The sequence below is a fragment of the Delphinus delphis genome, chromosome 16 (assembly GCF_949987515.2).
Source record: "Delphinus delphis chromosome 16, mDelDel1.2, whole genome shotgun sequence".
NCBI lineage: Eukaryota > Metazoa > Chordata > Mammalia > Artiodactyla > Delphinidae > Delphinus > Delphinus delphis.
In genome coordinates, this window is record NC_082698.1 from 50,457,586 (window position 1) to 50,478,300 (window position 20,715).

Below are 20,715 nucleotides of genomic sequence, written 5' to 3' on the forward strand. Positions count from 1 at the left end.
TAGCAAGAAGATGGTAGAAGCTAAAAGAGGGCACAGGATACTCTGAGAAAGGGGGAGGGGCGGGGGGCCGGGGCGGGGGGCGGGGAGGTCAGTAACAAAGGAAAGACGATTTAATGCTATGCAGCCACTGGCCATCAGCAAATCACAGTAGTGCACGCGAACCAAAACTGTTCGTAGCGTGAGGTGGCATTCCGTGTTTACTTCTGTGCGAATACTTCCCTCTCCTTAAGGCTCCTCTTCTAATCCTGCACTGATGGCTCTTCCCCCTCCTCCCTGACAACTGTCATTCTCTAGAGCTTCTCTTCCTCCAGCCACTTTTTGATTTTGGTGTTTCCTACCCCCAGTTCAGTCTCTTGCCATCTTCCTGAATTAGCTCATCCTGTATTAGCTCATGCTTTCTACTCAGTCCCTGTCCTTGACAAGTACATAACCCAGTGGGGGAGTTAGTTGTGTCACTAAGTTAGGTACAATAAATCCCAGTCAATGCTATGAAAGAAATATAACAAAGCGCTGTGAGCGCATATTCATCTGTCATTACCCCACTTGATAACGTCCAAATCAACACTCCAGCTTCCCACTCTCTTATCAGTTACTAAGCCCCACAGCTTTCTATAATACCCCTGATCTCCACTTCCAACTTGCAGTTTAGGCTTCATTTCTCATTAGACCTATTTCAACCACTTCCTATCAGAAACACAATTCAATATATTTCCACTTTGCCACATCAGCCATCTCCCTAAAAGATATAACATACTATATCATCCCTTTGCTTTGAAACATCTAATATTTTTCCAGTACCTAAGAGATAAAGTTCAAATCCTTAGCAGAGAAAATAAAGTAATATAATATACTTTTCAAATAGAGCCCTTTAAAAGCAGGCTGTTTGAGTTCTGGTTCCGATGCTTCCTAGCTGTGTTACCTTTGGCGGGTCACCTTACCTCTCTTTCTCATGTGCAAAATGAGGATATGAAAAGAACCTACATCTTAGGGTTGTTATGAGGATTAAGTAAGAAATTCTATCCAAGTACCAGCAAAGTAACCAGCACTCAATCAATGTTAATTACTACACCAGGGTTGTCTCATCTATCTAGAATGTCTTACTCCCAAAGGAAGAAGATAACCAAGGTTTTATTTTCGTACATTTTAGAATGATTAATAAAAGTTAAATCAGAAATGATCTTCTAGTTAATCCAGAAACAACAAAAACTTCAATTAACCAAAAACTGCTTTCATGAAATTTTTGCCTAAGTTTACTATAACTTATTAAAAAACAAATACCCATTTATAAAAAAAACTAGGTTAGTTTCGTTTTGTTTTGTTTCCTATTCAAGTTCAAGAAGAAAAAAGGCAGCAGTTTACCAATGGAAACTCACTTAGATATTTATAAGAATGTGATTCTCTATAGTATAAAATCCACAAAAATTAAATGCAATCTCAATTGCATATATTATTGTTAAAGATATATACATATAACAAAAAGAACCATAGAAGCTTAAGAAAATAAAAATATGCATCAGATGGTAGAGTGACATTTGTTCGTAGAGCTCACAATCAAAAGATGAAATCACACACAAAAATTGTCAATGATTTTTTTTTGGTTTTTGTTGTTGTGGTCAATGACTTTAATAATTTTAAAACTGCAAAGTCTACAACAATAAAAATAACAAAAATAAAACAGATCACAAACATATTTCAAGAGAATAATATATTTATGATGCTAGGTACTAATGAAAATTGGTAAGAAGAGTCCAGTAAATTTATGGGCAAAGGACAAACAATTCATACAAAGGAGGAAATAAAATGAGAGAAATACTGCACTTCCTTTTCTATTGTGAATAGTGATCTTAGACAGCAGGTACCCTTATACCCATTTGAAAAAAAAAAAAGTTCAAAACAAAAGCCTGTAAAAGATAAAACTGGTCAACCAAACTGCTGGAAGCAGTAAAAAAAAAAATACTACCTTTCAGAAACAAACCTAGCAATATTTTTCAAAAGTGACAAAACCCTTCATACCTTTTGACCTTATAATCCCCCGCCTGGGGCTTTAGCCGAAAGGAAAGAAGCAAAACAAAGGACATCTCCATGTTAACTGCATCCCGTGAAAAACGGGAAGCAGCTGAGATGTCCAATAATTATAAATAAGTAAATAAATCAACTCACTGTAACACTGTATGATAATTTAAATATATAAAAACTATAGCAGTAAGAAAACATAAACATGAAGGCAAAAATTGAACTGTAATGCTGTGATTACAGTACAAAATCATGTATATATGATGAGAAATGAATAAGAGAATATTTTAAGTTTATTTTTTTTCCTTATTTCTTTGATCATTAAGTTGTCTGTTAGAATTGATCAGGCCTCCCATAGGAAGTACACATTTCAAAACTAACTTTTCAAAGGCATAAAACCACAATTTTTCTTTTCCAAAAAACCTATCACATAGAAGTAATCAGATAGGCTCTTTTCACGTACAGACTAGCGATACATGTAATTTTAGCCATGCTATTAGCCAGCTGTAACCTTATTTTATTAAATCTCATTTTACCATCAAAATGTAACTGTATGTGGGGGTCTCCATATGGTGAGCAGAAGCCACTTATTAAGGAGCACTCTATCCAGCAATGAGGTCAAAAACCCCAGACGAATGGAATAGTGGAGGTTAGGTTTCTCCTATATCCTAAAATGAATCATCATGTTTCTTAGCCTCAAGGGCTCTAAGACCCTAGAAGCAGCAGGCAATTAAGCAGCCAAAGAGATTGAAAGTGGAAGCTGATTTGCTCTCCCTCTGAAAATTGACAACTTCCTCATTTTCCCCCAAAGCACCATGGAATAATGAAAAATACACAAGTGTGACATCAGGAGATGTGGGATACAAGTGACTCTTAGTAACTTCAAGTAAGTTTCTTGCCCTTTGGGGTGTCAGTCGTTTAACGGGTAAAATTTTTAAAGTTGAAACAAATAATCTATGAATTCTTTCAAGTTCAATATCCTACTAATAGACCCCTTTAACCAATATACGTCCAACTCTCTCAAAATCTCCCACTCTGATTATAAAACAAGACTTAGAAGTAGGCAACTGGGGGCAAGGACACAGATGGTCAAAAGACCTGGATTGTATCCCATCTCTGTCCCCTTCTACCTGCATGACCTTGGGCAAATTTCTTTGTCTTAAAGTCCTAAATTAAAGAAACAGCAAGGGCTTCCCTGATGGTGCAGTGGTTGAGGGTCCGCCTGCCGATGCAGGGGACATGGGTTCGTGCCCCGGTCCGGGAAGATCCCGCATGCGGCGGAGCGGCTGGGCCCGTGGGCCATGGCTGCTGAGCCTGCGCGTCCAGAGCCTGTGCTCCTTAACGGGAGAGGCCACAACAGTGAGAGGCCCATGTACCGCAAAAAAAAAAAAAAAAAAAATTAAAGAAACAGCAATACTTACTGGCCATATTCTTTTTATTCTTGTGTCATAAAACATATTGGTTTTTTTCTGTCTTAAGTGGGGTTTCATTCCTAACCAGCAACAACAATTTTGACTTTATTCCTGGAAATTTTAAAGTACCTTGTGCAGTCACCGCTTCTAAGTTTTCTAACACAGAAAGAGGTAGTTAATATACTTTACCTATAAACTATATTCAAGATTAGGAGCATTCCTCAAAAGTTCATTCAGTAAACAGCTTGTGAGCACCTGTGCCATAAAACAGCATGTGTTAGGGTTGCAAAGGTCCCTTCCCTTAAGAAGCCCAAAAGTCTGGTGAACACAGCCATATTAACAAATCATTAACTACCAACTGACAAGTCCTAACTGCAGAATGTACAATGTACTAGTGGATCAGTGAAGACAAGTGAGATAAGATGTCTGGACAAGATTCAGAGGTGATAATTTGGTCAGGTCTTGAAGGGTAAGTTGTTTACTAGATGGAGAAGAATTCTCAATAGAGGCAACAGTGTAAAACCACAAAGGAAGATGACATCTTCAGAGAACTCTAAGTAGTCTTTATTCAGAGGGCAGGCAAAATGGTAGAAGATGAAATGAGAAACAAAGACAAGTACGAGAAATCGTGAAGGGCTCTGACTTTTATCAAATACAGATTATGAAGAGTCACTGCCAGACTTTTAAACATGAAATCAAAGTCCCCTCTTCTTCCCCAATCAAAGTTGAGTCAAGACAACAAACAGAAAATGAAGGTCTGGATGTGAAAAGGTACAATAAATTGCCTTGTTGTGTTTTTTTAAATGGAGAGTTCCTGCTGTTCAGGATGGCTTCTAGCAGTTTCTTACTATGGCGTATTAATACAACACTGAAGTAAAACAGTATGAATTACAGCTAAAGGTTCAAGAAAGTGTGTGTTTACCCAAAGATTATTTGACATCAGTGTTGTTGAGAACACTAAAGAAAACAAGCAAATAAGAAAATACTAAAGATACTAAGTAATAAATTAAGAGAGGCAAACAGTAATAACATCTAAGACTGACTTCAGGCAAAACATTCAGGAATGTTTAAATCCTTATAATACATATATTGATTACAGATAAGACATGTTTTTTGTGACTATCTTTTGCAGAAGGCAAGTATCTTAAATGCCTTTTGGTTAAAGAAGAGGTGCCACAACCAAACTCTCTTTAAAACTAGTCTAGAAGATGATGCTTAAGAAGAAGAAAAAGAAAAAACTGGCAAAATTAATAGGTTCCATTAATATTTTAATGCTCAGGAAAAAAAGGGAGAAAAGAAATGCCTTTCAAAAGGTTATTTTGGAAAGCCTAAGCTCCATTTATCTCACCAATGGGAGTGAAACACAGACATTCCAATCTGGGACTACGAAGAGTCCCTGCATCAGTAATTTCCCACTGTTCAGGCCTAGTCTAGGAACAGCAAGCCTAACTGGCTGGGTAGCCCACAAAGATGAATTTGCAATTACTGAAATTCAAACTCAAGCTTAGCCGTCAAATGCTCCCTCAAAGGAGTCATTCTCCCTTTGCCTGACAAAAAAGAGTAGGTGCATTAAAAATATATATATATATGTATAAAAACAGCAGATGTCTAAAAAGGAGAGAGAAGCAGCATCTGAACCTATGGGAACGATGTGGTCCACCAAAGTTTTGTCTCAGGATGTGTTTAGGGTGTGTCTTTGTTTGGGCCCAGTAATTAAAAAAAAAAAAAACCACAGTCATTCGGGGCACCCCGGTACTTGGTACTTTCCCTATCATCCCTCACTAGCATCCTGGCTCTGAAATCACTGGGTATCTCAGCCTCGCCCTGATTTCTCCTTGAGAGAGGGCCGCAGCCGCAGCGGCCCACGGGCCCTGATATGCCTGTCACAGCCCCAGGGGCGAGGGGCGTCCGACCTCCCCGCTCCACGCCTGCCTGCCCTCAGGCGGCTGGCGGAGACTCCAGAGGGTCGCTCCGGAGGACAGGAGGCCGGAGGACGCCACGGCCCTATCCCGGGCGCCCGGACCTGGGCCCCGGACCGCGCCCCCTGCCCAGGGCTGCCGCGGGCGCTCGCCCCGCCCCGACCCCGGCCCCTGCTCCCGCCCCGACCCCGACTCTCACCGTGCGGAGGTCGCGCCGCCTCCTCAGCCGCGGCCCGGCTGCGGGTCGCCCAGCGACCTACAAGCCAAAGGACGGCAGGTGAGGCGAGGAGCCGCCCGTCACATCCCCGCTGGCCCAGCCGCCCGACCCACAGCAGCCAGCATCACGTCCACGGCCTGAGGGAGCGCTGGACTCCAGAGCCACCGCGCCCCCTCCCTCGGCCGGCGCCCTCCTGGACTCCGCCCTCCGGGGCCCCCGAACCGCGCGCGCGCAGCCCCGCCCCCGAGACGCCCTGCGCAGGCGCGAGCCTCACGAGGTTAGGCCCCGCCTTTGGGCCCGCCCCTGCCGCCTGACTCCGGCTTCTGCCCATTTCTGGCACCGCCCCGCCCTCTCGCCAGCCTTTCCCAGGCTACGCCCCCACTTCAGGACCCGCCCCCTTCCACTGACCTTGCCTCTCTGCCCCCTGACTCAGGCCTTTCCTGCGCCCAACTTGTGACGCCAGCCTGGTGGCTGACGCACCTATAGCCGGCCTCCTGGACCAACATTTGCCTCTTTACCTCGGTCAAACCTGTCAACTAAACCTCCTGACCCCGAAAAGTTAGGAGTAGTCTGAGCTTTGGGACTGACATGGGCTCCTCTCCCACATTTCGGTGAAGTGGACAGATCTAACATTTTGTGTTTTCAGGTCCATCCCTGTTTTCTGCCCTCCGGTGCTTGCTCTGGATAATGCCGGATCTTACTGAGAACCAACACTCTGCCGGATCTTACTGAGATTGAGTGGAAGAAATAGGCACACCGGAGTGCTGAGAGTGGAAACAGCTTCATGACATAATCAATCTGGGTTTCTTTTGCCAGAAGCCAGGTCCTCCTGCCCTCTGGGACTTCCATCAGCCATAGGCCTTCTCTTCCCCTCCTTTCTCCCTTGATGGCTTGGCTTGTTGAGTGCCCTTGCCCCTGGAAGCCTCCCTCGTCTAGCTGGATGTAAAAGCCCTGGAGGTTCCCCTGTCTGGCAATAGACTTACCTGAAATCCCTGTAGGCCACGCTTATCAGCAGCTCCACTGCAGTAAATAACTTTGAGGATTTCTTGAGAAATACTGATTTCTTTCATGCGTCCAGATCAGTGATACTCCAAGGGGAAAGGGAGTGGAAAGTACCAGACTGATATGAGGGGGCATGCCTGATTTGTAGAACCAGACTTCTCTTAATAATATACTTTTATATTTGGAAAATAGTGTCATGTTTAAAATCAACCCATAAAGTTAAAGATTGAATTTCTTGGAAGATAAGATGTATGCTTAAAATGTAGAGAAAGACTAGAACTAAACACTCTACGATTTATCTCTGGATTAAGTAGACTAGAACTAAACACTCTACGATTTATCTCTGGATTAAGTCAGGTCATTAGGCAAACACCAGACTGAACACTTGAACACACCCCTCAAGAACATCCCTCAAGAAATGCAGTTACTGGACTTCCCTGGTGGCGCAGTGGTTGGGAGTCCGCCTGCCGATGCAGGGGACGCGGGTTTGTGCCCCGGTCCAGGAGGATCCCGCGTGCCGCGGAGCGACTGGGCCCGTGAGCCGTGGCCGCTGGGCCTGTGAATCCGGGGCCTGTGCTCCGCGGTGGGAGAGGCCGCAACGGTGAGAGGCCCGCGTACCAAAAAAAAAAAAAAATAGAAATGCAGTTACCAGCATGTGCTTTGGGGTTTATGCCATCAGCTAAATTGAGAGGTGGTACAAGAAATGTCTCCTCGAGCTTCCCTGGGCACAGTGGTTAAGAATCTGCCTGCCAATGCAGGGGACACGGGTTCAAGCCCTGGTCCAGGAAGATCCCACATGCTGCAGAGCAACTAAGCCCGTGCGCCACAACGACTGAGCCTGTGCTGTAGAGCCCGCAAGCCACAACTACTGAGCCTGCCTGCTGCAGGCGGACCTAGAGCCCATGCTCTGCAACAAGAGAAGCCACCGCAATGAGAAGCCCGCACACCGCAACAAAGAGTAGCCCCCACTCGACGCAACCAGAGAACCCACACGCAGTAGCGAAGACCCAACGCAGCCAAAAATAAAAATAAATAGATTATTTAATTAATTTAAAAAAAGAAAGAAATGTCTCCTAACAACTTGTATGCGGGAATTGGAGAAGATGCTACATACTAGACAGTCTGCATGTGAGGATCTAGGAAAGGAACATCTCTGTTCCAAAAACCAGAAAGAGCTATGCTATAGCTCTTATATAGGTTGCTATCTTGTGATTCTCTAAAGACGTGAAGTGATTATGTTTTCTCTTTTCTTTAGCAGCTCTTAAATACTGTCACCTTTCCCTTCTTCCTCTACAAAGGTTACTGGGGGCTTGCTGTGTATGAATATTTCCCAACTTCATCTAATTTTCCTTATTGCTGTTTAGTCTTTATCCCAATTTCCTCATTTACTTGGTTGTTATCATGTCACATTAGTTCTGTCAGGCACATCAAGCTATATATAGAAAAGCTTTTAATATTAAATATAAATATATTGTATATACATATTATATATATCCTTAGAAGTCTGACCTCTGAGAGTCTGAAGCCTGCTTATGACTGAGGCTAAATGTGAGAGGGCAGATCAAGATGAGCAGTGGTTCACAAATTTTAGTTAGAATTACCTGGGGAACTTAGCAAACTGTAGCTTGCTGGGCACCACCCCCAGAGTTTCTGATTCAGAAGGCCTGGGTGGTACCCAAAAATCTGTAGTTCTAATAAGTTCCTGGGAGGAATAATGCCCAGGGACCACACCGTAAGAACCATTGCACTAAACTACCTCTTCAACAATCTATTCTACAATCATCCTAATCAGGTAGGAGATGACCATCTCCCAGAAACCCATGAATGACTGATGGGAGACAAAGGTTTAAGTGTCATGTGTTATGTGGATAAGTAACCCAACTGTGGCAGCCTTCAACACAGGCTAGGCAGCAGAGAAGGCCTGAGAAGGCCAGGGTATAACCCCAGCCCCACGAGCAGGGGAAGTAGAACAGAAGATGAAGAGTCAGGGGCAGATGTATAAAATGCTGTGGTGGGAACGTTGGTAGTTTGACAAACCTTCCCAGTGTTTTTTGGGATGGGCCCAGTGGTGTCAGGGAAAACAGGGAATCAGATGATCTTTTGGATCGCAGTCTGGACTTGCTTATTAAGAAAAATGGTATGATAGCACAGAATGTTTGGAGGAAGGGGTGTCTGCCTTACAGATGTCTGTATGGGAATGAGTCTAGAGAAGAGTCAGCAAGCATATTTATACATTTTTACTATGCATGTTTATTAGATTAAAAAAGTATCTACAATAGGATCATAATGGGTAAAACAAGGAAAAGACTTCTCACAATTCTCAAACACACTTAATACAATCATAATAATATTTCAGTGTATTTTCTTAAGTTTATAGACATCTTAACATGTTTTACTAGTTTGGAGTTAGTATTCCTAGGGACTTCTGTATTTATTTATTTATTTATAGCTTAAATACTGTAATACACATTTATTATCTTTAAAAAGATGCTCAACATCACTAATCATCAGTGAAATGCACATCAAAACCAAAATGAGATATCACTTCACACTTGTTAGAATGGTTATCATCAAAAAGACTAGAAATACATGTTGGTGAGGATGTGGTGAAAAGGGAACCCTTGTGCACTGTTGGTGGGAATGTAAATTGATGCAGTCACTATGAAAACAGTATGAAGTTTCCTCAAAAAATTAAAAATAGAACTACCAAATGATCCCACGATTCTACTTCTGGATTTTCATCTGAAGAAAATCAAGACACTAACTTGAAAAGATACATGAACTCCTGTGTTCAGTGCAGCATTATTTACAATACCCAAGATATGGAAACAGCTGTGTTATTGACAGATGAATGGATAAAGAAGATTTGGTATATATACAATGGAATATTATTCAGAGAAGAAAAAAAAAGAAATCTTGCCATTTGTGACAATGTGGATGGACCTCGAAGACATTACATGAAGTGAAATAAGTAAGACAGAGAAAGACAAATACTGTATTATTTCTCTTATACATGGAATATAAAAAAAACAAAAAAACAAAAAAAACAAGCTCAAGCTCATAGATACAGAGAACAGACAGATTAGTGGGTGCCAGAGGTGGGGGTGTGAAAGGGTGGGAGAAGTGGGTGAACTGTTTTTGGTTTTTTGGTTAAATAAATTTCTTTTTTTTTAATGTTAAAAAAAAAAAAGGGAGAGAGAGAGAGATCACCTCATACCTCTTAGAATGGCTATAATTTAAAAAAGAACAAAAAAACAAGAGATAAAAAAATGCTGGCAAGGATGTGGAGAAAAGAGGACACTTGTGCAGTATTGTTGGGAGTGTAAATTGGTACAGCCAGTATGGAAAACACTACAGAGGTTCCTCAAAAAATTAAAAATAGCACTACCATATGACACAGCAATCCCACTTCTGGGTATATATTTGAAGGAAAGTAAAGCACTATCTTGAAGCTATGTCTCTTTCTCAATGTTAATCACAGCATAATTCACAAGAGCCAAGACATAGATGAATAGATAAGGAAATTCTTAATTGAGAATGGTCTGTGGTCTCCTTTTATTGGGATAAAAAGCTTTGGGACTTCCCTGGCGGTCCAGTGGTTAAGATTCTGTGCTTCCAGTACGGGCCGGGGTTGGCGGGGGGGCGGGGGAGGGGGGGGCGGGCGTAGGTTCAATCCCTGGTCAGGGAACTAAGATCCACATGCCACATGGCACGGCCAAAATAAAATGAAAAAAAAAAATTTACAGATGGAATAAAAATCTTTGGAATTTATCCTAAATGAGTTGAAATGTATTGGAATAAAAACCTGATAATCTTCATCAGGTTTAGAGATTAATATTATATATAGTTTAAGTAACAATGAAATTATCTGACCTTTAAAGATTATGTGGAATTTCGTTTGGCTTGGTGACTCTTTGTGTATTATTTTGTGCAATAACTCTTTAGCCTTTTCATTTCTTTTATAGCAATTAGTTTGTTTAGACTTTCTGTCTTTGTTAGGATCAATTTTGGCAACTTCTGTTTGCCTGAAAACATGCCCATTTCTTCTAAGTTTTCATGTTTATTTGCAGAGTTGCACAAAGTACTTTATTCTTAAAAATTGTTTTCTCTGTTTTTATGCTATTTCCCTTTTATTTTTGTGATTTCTTTCTTTTTAAAGAATAAGTTAGCTAGTGGTTTACTCCCTTTTATGCGATTTCCCTCTTACATTTGTGATCTCTCCCTTTTTAAAGCTTAAGTTAGCTAATTGTTTGTGTATTTTGTTGTGTTTTTCAAATAACCAACTTTTGGATTTATTAGTTCTACTCTTTTCTGTTTTCCAAGTCATTATTTATAATTTGATCTTTATTAGTTTCCTTCTCCTTTCTTTTAGTTACTTTTTTCCTAGCTTTCCATTTTGGTTGCTGAATTCATTTATATTGATGTTTTTATTTCTATTGCACCAGGTGTTTAAAGCTATAAGTTTTCCTGTGATAACAGCCTTAGTGGTATCACAGAGATTCTATGTCATGTTTTCATTATTATTATTTTCAAGAAATTCTGAACTCTTGTTTTTTTATTTTCCTTTTAATCCAATGGGTGTTTAATAGTTTTTTTAAATTACCAGGAAAAAGGAAATTTTACATTTTTAAGAAATTCTGTCACTAATTTCTAAAAGTTTTATTGCATTATGATCAGAGAATGTTATTTGTATGTTTCTATTCTTTGGGATTTCTTGAGATTTTCTTGGCCGCCTAATATTTGGTTAATTTTCATGAATTTTCCACGTGCACTTCAAAAAATGGTATATTTTCTTTTCTATAGGTACAGAATCCAATATAGTTTTATAGGATTCCTTAGTTCCCCCTTCCTGCTTAACAATGAACAAGAAACCAAAATTGCAGCACACTAGAAGACAACCTCTAACACAGAAGACAGAGACCCAAACAAATAGACCTGTAAGGAACCAGAAACTCTTCAGGAAGAAGAAAACTACCCCCCATTCACTTGCCTCACAAAAAAGTATAAATAATGTGTTTAAGGAAATATGAAAGAAATAAGAAATATCCTTGCATCCATGAAACAAGAATAGATGTCATAAAAAAAAGAAATGTTCTGAAAACACTGTTCAAGAGCCTTTGGAAATGAAAAAGATGAAGCAGCAAAGAAAAAACTCAATAGAAGGGATAGAAAATAAAGTTGAGGAACTCTCCCAGAAATTGATGAAAACGGAAAAAGAGATTGAGAACAGGAGATTAAATAATTTAATGAGATCTCCTGAAGGTGTGCCAAGTTCCTGGGGTAAAAAGAGGAAGCTCCTCACTAGCAGATGATTCACTAGGGGACATGGATTTCATAGGCTTTCCCAGGAGGCTGGGCAGGCAGCATCTAGGGCAAGTGCCCACTCCCACAGTTTCCTCTCCCCACTGTGCAGCCTGCCCTGGCTGGTTGCCTCTGGTGTAGGACAGCCCTTCTCTAGTCTGACGTCCACCCTGGCCACTCCAACAGAACTCCCTACAGTCCTCTGCCCCCACTGGCATTAGACCTGACCCTTTCCCAACTATATACCACAGATGGGACCACACAAGTATGGGCCAGTTACTGGACCCCAGGACCTTTCAAAGGACTTCTTCCTGTCCCCTGTTCCCAGGCATTTCTTAGGGTGCTAGCTCCAAATCCATCTAGTACCTCTCCTACAAACTCTCATTTTACTTCTTTTCTGTCATAATATGACTTAAATTCCTTTCAGGCAAAGCTTCTCAAAAAGGAGCTCTACTAAATGAAGGAGGGCCCACCAATCCTGAGAAACACAATGGCCACTCTGCTCCTTGGGGATGAGAGGAAATGCCTTAATTCTTTCTGGATGAATCACTGTTCCTGAGGATGGTCAGAAGGCTACTTGCTAAAGCAGCAAAGGCATCAATGCAGGTTTAATTTTCATACCCTGGAATAAAACTATAATTCCATGTGACTCTTTAAACAAACATGTACTGACATGGAAAACTGCCAGGAAGTATTATATTTCAGTGAAAAACCAAGTTTCCCTGTGCTGGTGGAGCATGTAGCTCTGGTGTCTGTCTAGCTCTGAATCCTGGCTCTGCCACGTGCCACTGATGCTTTGTGAGGCTTTAGAAGTTACTTTCTCTGTCCCTCAGTGTTCATATCTGTAAATGGAGAATAAATGAGGTTCTTATAAGAATAAGATGAATTAATATATGTAAGCCCTTAGAGTAATACCTGGCACAGAAGAGGTGCTAAATAATTAGATATTAGTACAACACACTTCAATTCATGTAAAAATTAAAGTCGTAACAGGGATGTAAATTTATTTACACTATTATTCAGATATGCAGATATATTAGTTTGCTAGGGCTGCCATAACAAAGTACCAAAGACTGCGTGGCTTAAACAACAGAAATTTTTTTCTCAACTTCTGGAGGCTGGAAGTCCAAGATCAAGGTGTCGGCAGTGTTGGTTTCTTCTGAGGCCTCTCAACTTGGCCTGTAGATGGCCATCTGATCCCTGTGTCCCTCTGTGTCTATGCCCTAATCTCTTCTTACAAGGATACCAGCATGTCGAATTAGGGCCCACACTAATGACTTCATTTTACCTTAATTACCACTTTAAAGACTCTATCTCCAAATACACTCAGTACAGGGGGTTAGGACTTCAGCATATGAATTTTAGGGGGACACAATTTAGCCCATAACAGCAGAGAAATTTAAATTCCTTTATTTGACTATAACTAATCTGACTTTTCCCCTGACTCCTTATCTGCTGGATTTTGGAAAAAAATATATCAATCTGCTTAAAACTTGGACATAGCTGATGTTTTAAACAATAAATTTTAAGAAGTCTTTGATTATTTCCTGGTAAAAAGACCCGATATCTCTATGGCTTCATCTGTTCCCTGCTTCTCTCTCTAAGAAGGTGTCTGAATTTATGGGGGATGGGAAGGGCTATAGCTTTTAAGACCTTATGGTGCTGGGGAAGAGTTGGGGTCCTCAAAGATGCTGTCTCCTGCCTTCTGTAGTCACTGGAGCAATGTCCCTTGTTTAACCTTCCAAGTGGAAGACTCCAAGTAAGGTAGCGGGAGATATAGTCCTCTTGACTTGTTCAGGGCTCAGTAACTCTCTCTGGATGACTTGGCCTCACCTTGGCCCCTGCAAACACCACAGCACCTCTGAAATCTGTCTGTGATCCCGGGCAATTGGCTCAACAATGGGCCAGGAAGGAAAGGGATGATGGGTGATCCCAAGGCTCAGGTCACTGAGGACATTGTAGAGAGGATTTCCAATATAGGGGGCAGGGATTCCAAATCAGCATGCAGGGTACATAGCAAATATGAGTTACATTATGAGCTAGTATCCATCCCAGTCTGGTGTAGTGATGGAGCCCAGAATCAACTTCTCCAAGCAATATGGACACTGTTGGCAGCACCTGAGCACTTCCAACTGACCCATCTCGTTCAGAGCTGGGCAGAGTGTAGGGACCAGGCACCAGCAACCCAGAGAGGCTTCTGTCAGAAACTACACAGATTACCCTGGACCTTTAAGCTGGGTAAATGTGCCCATGCACCATCGGCCAGTAGTGGTGCCAGTGATAGGAAACCATCTGCTTAATGACCCATGGGCTGCCTTTTTCACTTCTTCCCAACTGGCTCCTATGCCAATTCTGCTGTCAGTTTCCCTGGTACTTGGGACTAATCATGGAGAGGATATCCATCGTAGGCCACTGACCAGTAGCCAGCTCTTCTAACAGACATAAAAGAGGATGTGCACCCTTGAGGAGTGAATGACCTGCTCATGATGGAGAAGCAAGACATTAAGGGTCAGGCGGATGTTGGGCTGATCACACAGGTGTGTAGAGTACCATCTGGGTAGCCTGGGCATATTGGAATCCAACCTCCTGAAAGAACAATTCCAAACTCCTCTATACCCCCTGCCCTTCTCCACATGCATACTCCATACCCCCTCCTCAGGCTCACGCACTGAGTAGGACTGAGGTTTCAAGCTGAAAAATTAACTATGTAGGTTGGAAAGGCAGGGGGCTGAGAATGGCTGATAGCTTTTAAATCAACAATTATAAATTAACCCTTGCCGTTACTAATAGCAGAGATTTTAAAATAAACATGAAAATATATTTCTTCAGAATTCTGAGTGGATGGTAGTTTATGACTTAGGTAGGGATGGGGAAAAAATTCAGCAAAATTCAACCTGACAGAGGTTACAACCACACCAGAATTTCTTTTTTCCTTCAAGGAAAAGTCAAGAGGTACATGTCCAGTATCGTTATGGGGCTTGGCGCCATCAGTTTCTCTTGAAGTTCCTCTACCATCCCTAGGATGTGGCTCTCGCCTTCAAGGTCTAAGTCAACAACTGTGTTCTAAGCACTAGGCTGGAGAAAGGAATGAAGAAAGGGCAAAAGGCATGCTCCAGCAGTCTCTTAAGGTAGGTTCCCGAAAGTGGCCACAGGACGCTTCCTCTTATATTTCCTCAGCCAAACTTTAGTTCATGGCCACACCTAGTTGTAGGGAGGCTGGCAAATGTGTTCTTTCCTCTCTACAGTTCTGTGCCCAGATATAAAATCTACGCCTATGAAGAAAAGGAGAATGTGTATTAGAGGCAGTTTCTACCACGGACGACTTCAGTGCAGTATCTGATTCCTTCTCCCTTCCATTCCCTCCTTTGCATTATCCTGAGCACCAGGGCATTAAGTCATGGAAGCCAGGAGACTCTGCTTGACACACCTGATCTGTGGACATGTCTGGAGAAAGGAATAGGAACCAAAAGCAAGCAGGAAATTGAGCAAAGGTTTTTATCCTTCCCATGAAATTACAATGAACATATCAATATTATACAAGAAACAGCCATCAGGTTTTAGAGCATGTGAGAGGGAAGATTGGAGAATTAAAATAACAAAACAAACCAAAAAAAAACAACTGGACTGAGAATAGGGACCTTCGAGTACGGTTATATTCTTGGTACCTAGAATACAACCTGTAACGTAGTGAGTATTCAAAAATATTTGTTGAATTGGGGAGAAAAAGGCTAACTTTTTAAGAAGTGATAATACAATAACCTGCATGATCAAGGAGTAAAGAAATTGAGATATCCTGCCGCCCTGGGCCCTGAGAAGGATGCTGACTGTTCCTCATGGAAAGTGACCCCTTGTTTATCTTACAGGATAAACACGCAGATAAAGAAGAATTTGCTGATTTGATATTGCTGAGCCTTGCCCTCCTGTATGAATGCCATTTGCCCGCTATGGCTGGGGAGGTTTTGTGACTCTGCGCTCCTCGCCAGGCGTCAGCATGTCATTGTTGAAGGTCCACAGACTCCCTTCCAGAAAATGCCATTTCCCTTTTCAGCTCAGCTGTTCTGTGGGAGAAATAAAGTGCTGTGGCTAGAACTGGCTCGTTCCTCTCCATCATTGGCAGGAAAGCCTGGGAGAGTGGCAGGGATGGTGCCAGTCCCTGAGGGTGGGGTGGACTGAACGGAGTACCTCTTACTGGAAGCTGCAGTGTGGGGAGTAGAAGGCAGCTTTGAGGGTTCTCAGAATGACCCAAGACACTTCCAAAAGTCAAGGCCCAAGAAATGTAATGACATCAACAACAATGCGCAGGTCTCCACGTGCTGGAATGGAGCTCCCTTTAAGTCACGATGTCAAGGGGAAAATGCCAGGTGTGAAGTATATGTATAACGTGCCACAACTTGTTTAGGGAAAAGTAAATAGGTGTATATACACAAATATTTGTAGTTTCAAAGGCCATCTCTCAGAAGATACTCAAGAAACTTCTAACAGTGGTTGCTATCACAAAGGGGGATTCTGTTACTAAGAGATGTGGAATGAAAGGAGACTTTATTCCCACTGTATACTCGTGTAGCTTTTCAATGCTGTACCATATGAAGAAAATACCTATGCAGTATAGGAAATAAATTCAAATAATAACAATAATAATAATTTTAAAACGCAACCAAAAAGGAGAGTACCAGAATCATTGGTTGGAGTAAGAAGGCTTGAGGGAGGAAATGGCAGACAGGATTAGGAGCCAAGGGTGCGAAATGCAGAAAAGCCCGGTGCCAGGACCACAGGATGATGTGAGCTGGAAGGAGGGCAGTGGGTGAGTGAACATCAGGGGCAGGGAGCCATTCTCTGGCGCTGGGTGTTCATGGTCTAGGGGGTAGGAACAGACTCAAGTATATTTCATCTGTTGACTTAAAGAAAAACACAACATAAGAGTTGTGAGTTTAAGTTTTATTCAGGGTCTTACTGAGGACTATAGCCCTGGAGAGAGCCACTCATTCAGCTATGAGGTAGGAGAGGAGCCAGTTTGTATATGATTTTTTTTTGGCTAGGAAATACATATAGTCAAGGATACATCATGGTAAAAGATTACTGCTAATCACAAAGAACAGACATCTCAAGTTAATGATTTTAGTGTTTTTTTAAAATATATGTGGGAAGATGCAAGAATCTAGGGTCATTGAAATTCTTCCTGAGATAGACTTCTCACTCTCTAGGAATATAGGGGCCCATTTATTCAAAGCACAGAGTGCCTCATCCTGTTTTTCATCCTGAATCCCTCTCAGGGTGTCCTCTTAGTGGGCAACCACATGGGTTTCGATTTAACCCTTGTATAACTAGGTGATGAGTGACGCTCTCTGTTCTTTGTTCACACATCCCATAGTAAAACCCCACCATAATCCACTTAGAAGAGTCCAAAAAATTCAATTTTGTAAAATGTACAGGTTTATGTTACTGCAAGTTTAATGAGATGAAAAGATGGGGGTCACATCTTTGTAGCTGGGATTTCCCCAAATCCATCCAGGATCTGGCTGCATTTGGTGTTACCTGCTAGCTGATGGCTGTCCCAACATAAATATTCACAGGAGTGCATTTGAGTTCTGTGGCTGATTACATCCAGGACATGAGCAACAGTCCCAGGATCTCTTACCTGGTGTTTTCCAACTGACCTGGGGCCAATGGGCCAGGGGAATCCCAGGAAATTGGAGGCCATATTCTCTTCACTCCATTGCCCAATCTCACATCTTCTAAGATTCCCCTTCCTGTGAGGAAGATAAGAATTTTAGCTGACCCCATTTGAAAAGGAAGAAGAGGACTTCCCTGGTGGCGCAGTGATTAAGAATCCGCCTGCCAAAGCAGGGGACACGGATTCGATCCCTGGCCTGGGAAGATCCCACATGCTGCGGAGCAATTAAGCCCGTGTGCCACAACTACTGAGCCTGCTCCCCTAGAGCCTGTGCTCCACAACAAGAGAAGCCACCATAGTGAGAAGCCTGCTCACTGCAACGAAGAGTAGCCCCTGCTCGCTGCAACTAGAGAAAGCCCACGCGCAGCAACAAAGACCCAACGCAGACAAAAATAAATAAATAAATTTAAAAAAAAAGAAAAGGAAGAAGAAGGCTCAGAGGAGGGGAGGAACAAAGCACTGATCTCAGTAAATTTAGATCTAGTATGTCTAAATTCACATTATCTATGAGGCAACCTATAGCAGGATTTTAATGTCTATAGAAATTTAAAGACAGTGAGAATCCTACATGTCGAACTAATAGGATACAGCCAAAGCATTTAAAGAAATAAATTTCTAGCCTCAAATGTTCTATTATATAAGAAGAAAAAGGCAAGGGGCAGTGCTGATGCAAAGGGATGATGTAACTGAGGGTGGCAGAGAAGGTATCCACATGTGACATGATCCCATTTATGTAAAATTACCTATTTACAGTATGTGATTGTGAAATATATTGATATTTTTAAAGTTCAAGATGATGAAAATTAATAAACTAAGCTTTCTGTTCAAGATGTTAGAAAAAATCTAAAACTGAAGAATGTCATAAAGGTAACAATATTATTGAATGTGAAAATAGGAAGAAGTAGAATTAATAAATCAAACCAAATAAAAAAGCATAAACAAATAGACAAATGTCTTGCAAATGTAACAAAGAAAAAAGATAACACAATTACTGAATGTATCAGAGACAATCTTTTGAAAACATTAAGCCATGTTTTTTTTTTTTTTTTTTTTTTTTACGGTACGCGGGCCTCTCACTGTTGTGGCCTCTCCCGTTGCGGAGCACAGGCTCCAGACGCGCAGGCTCAGCAGCCATGGCTCATGGACCCAGCTGCTCCGCGGCATGTGGGATCTTCCCGGGCCGGGGCACGAACCCGTGTCCCCTGCATCGGCAGGCGGACTCCCAACCACTGCACCACCAGGGAAGCCCAGCCGTGTATTTTTTAATATTCTCTCAATCATGTTCCCCAGAAGCCACTCTGCCATTATGGCCCCAGGGAAGGCGGCCAAATGTCCACCACAGGAAGAAGGAGGCATTAACAATGAAAAAGTGATTTTCAGACAAAGCGAGCAATGAAAGAAAGCCTTTTTGGTTCTGGGAGGAAAGGAGAGGAGAGAAAGAGATACAAATGATGTCAGGTGCCAGTGTCCTTGTGTTTACCCTTCCCCACATTTGGTCCTAGTTTTTTGTTGTTTTTTTTTAAGATGTTGGGGGTAGGAGTTTATTAATTAATTAATTTATTTTTGCTGTGGTGGGTCTTCATTTCTGCGCGAGAGTTTTCTCTAGTTGTGGCAAGCGGGGGCCACTCTTCATCGTGGTGCGCGGGCCTCTCACTATCGCGGTCTCTCTTGTTGCGGAGCACAGGCTGCAGAAGCGCAGGCTCAGTAGTTGTGGTTCACGGGCCTAGTTGCTCCGTGGCATGTGAGATCCTCCCAGACCAGGGCTCGAACCCGTGTCCCCTGCATTAGCAGGCAGATTCTCAACCACTGCGCCACCAGGAAAGCCCCGGTCCTAGTTTTAAAATGGAAGAACTGCCTCTTCAGATCGAAGCCTAAAGCAAAGGGAGCTTGTGCTTCTCTTCCCATTTGGTACTTTGGAAGGATGCCTCTCACAGGGAACTCCCACCTCATTTTAGGGGAGAGGAGGCAGCATGGAATGTTCATCCAAGGGAGAGCTAGAGAAAGCACTTCCGCAGCACCCACCCCTGTTTCTTTTGTGGAATACAAGAATCCAGAAATTCTCCTAAGTTCCCAGTAACATGTGGGGTAGACAGCTTAGTTAAGAGCCAATGAGCCAGCCATAGGACCACCTTGGTGAGAGCAAAGTGACCCCAAAGCAGAGGCTGTGGTGGAGACGTGGACCAGGGCTGCACAAAGTATGGTCTTTGGACCTGCCTTACCTGGGAGCTCGGTAGAAATACAAACTCTCACAGCCCTATCTCAGACCTGTAATCAGAATCTCTGGGTATGGTGCCCAGGAATCTCTTTTGACAGGCTCTCCAGGTGATTGCTTTGTGTGCCAAAGATTGAAAAGCACTGGTGAAGACAGACTGGCCAGGGGACTGATGGAGAAAGTGTCTAGGCTCAGAGGGCTTGCAGGAGTCAGGGGTCAAGGGCTCAGGTGGTAGAAAGGGGTCCCCAGAGACTTCATGCTAGACCCCATGACCAGAGTACACAGCTCCAAGCTCTGCCCTAGGACCTGCCCCCTCATTCCTACACACACTGTGCTCCCGTCAACCCAGATACCAATTTCAGAAGAAGGAGACTAAATATTGACAGGCAATTTATCTCTAATGAGAGAAGAGATAGCAAACTTTTAAATGGCAAGTCTAAATTTCTGTCATTACACCACCTGATAGAGAATACCTTGTGATAATTACGGAGAAAATTTAAAGCTGTACGCTTTTGCACCAGAGGAGACTGTGCATAACTTTTTACCCCACCACATACGTACAATTTGAATAATAAAATGCTGTTTGTAATTGGCAATGGGTGCTAATAAAGAATGATACAAACATGCAAAGGAATACTAGGCAGCCACTAAAAATTATGTTGTTGCCTTTTTTTCCTGACAAGCGTACATGATTATTCTTAAGTGGTAGAAAGAAAATTATAAAACAGTACACAAGATTCGTTTTGTAAAGTGTGTGTGTGTATGTGTACGTACACACATATAGGAAATAAAAACTTGAAATATATACACCAAATATATTGTGGTTGTCTTTGAGGAGTAATATACTGCAAGCAGCTTTTCTTTTCTTTCTTTCTTTTTTCTTTTCTCATCTGCATTGTCTATTTTTTCTATAATAAATATAAATTATTTGTATTATTGTTTCACAAAAAAAATTGTACAAGGATGTT

The 20,715-nt window shown here is 42.1% G+C and overlaps 1 protein-coding gene across 4 annotated transcripts in view; it reads right to left on the reverse strand.

Annotated features, from left to right (window-relative positions):
* Positions 1-5,773, reverse strand: part of CCSER2 (coiled-coil serine rich protein 2) — a 162,448-nt gene extending 156,675 nt beyond the window's left edge. For all 4 annotated transcript variants that reach the window (XM_060034671.1, XM_060034672.1, XM_060034674.1 and 1 more), the window contains exon 1: positions 5,544-5,773. The gene's annotated coding sequence lies outside the window, so the exon portion shown is untranslated. The remainder of the gene's footprint in view (positions 1-5,543) is intronic.
* Between the last annotated feature and the right edge of the window lie 14,942 nt (positions 5,774-20,715).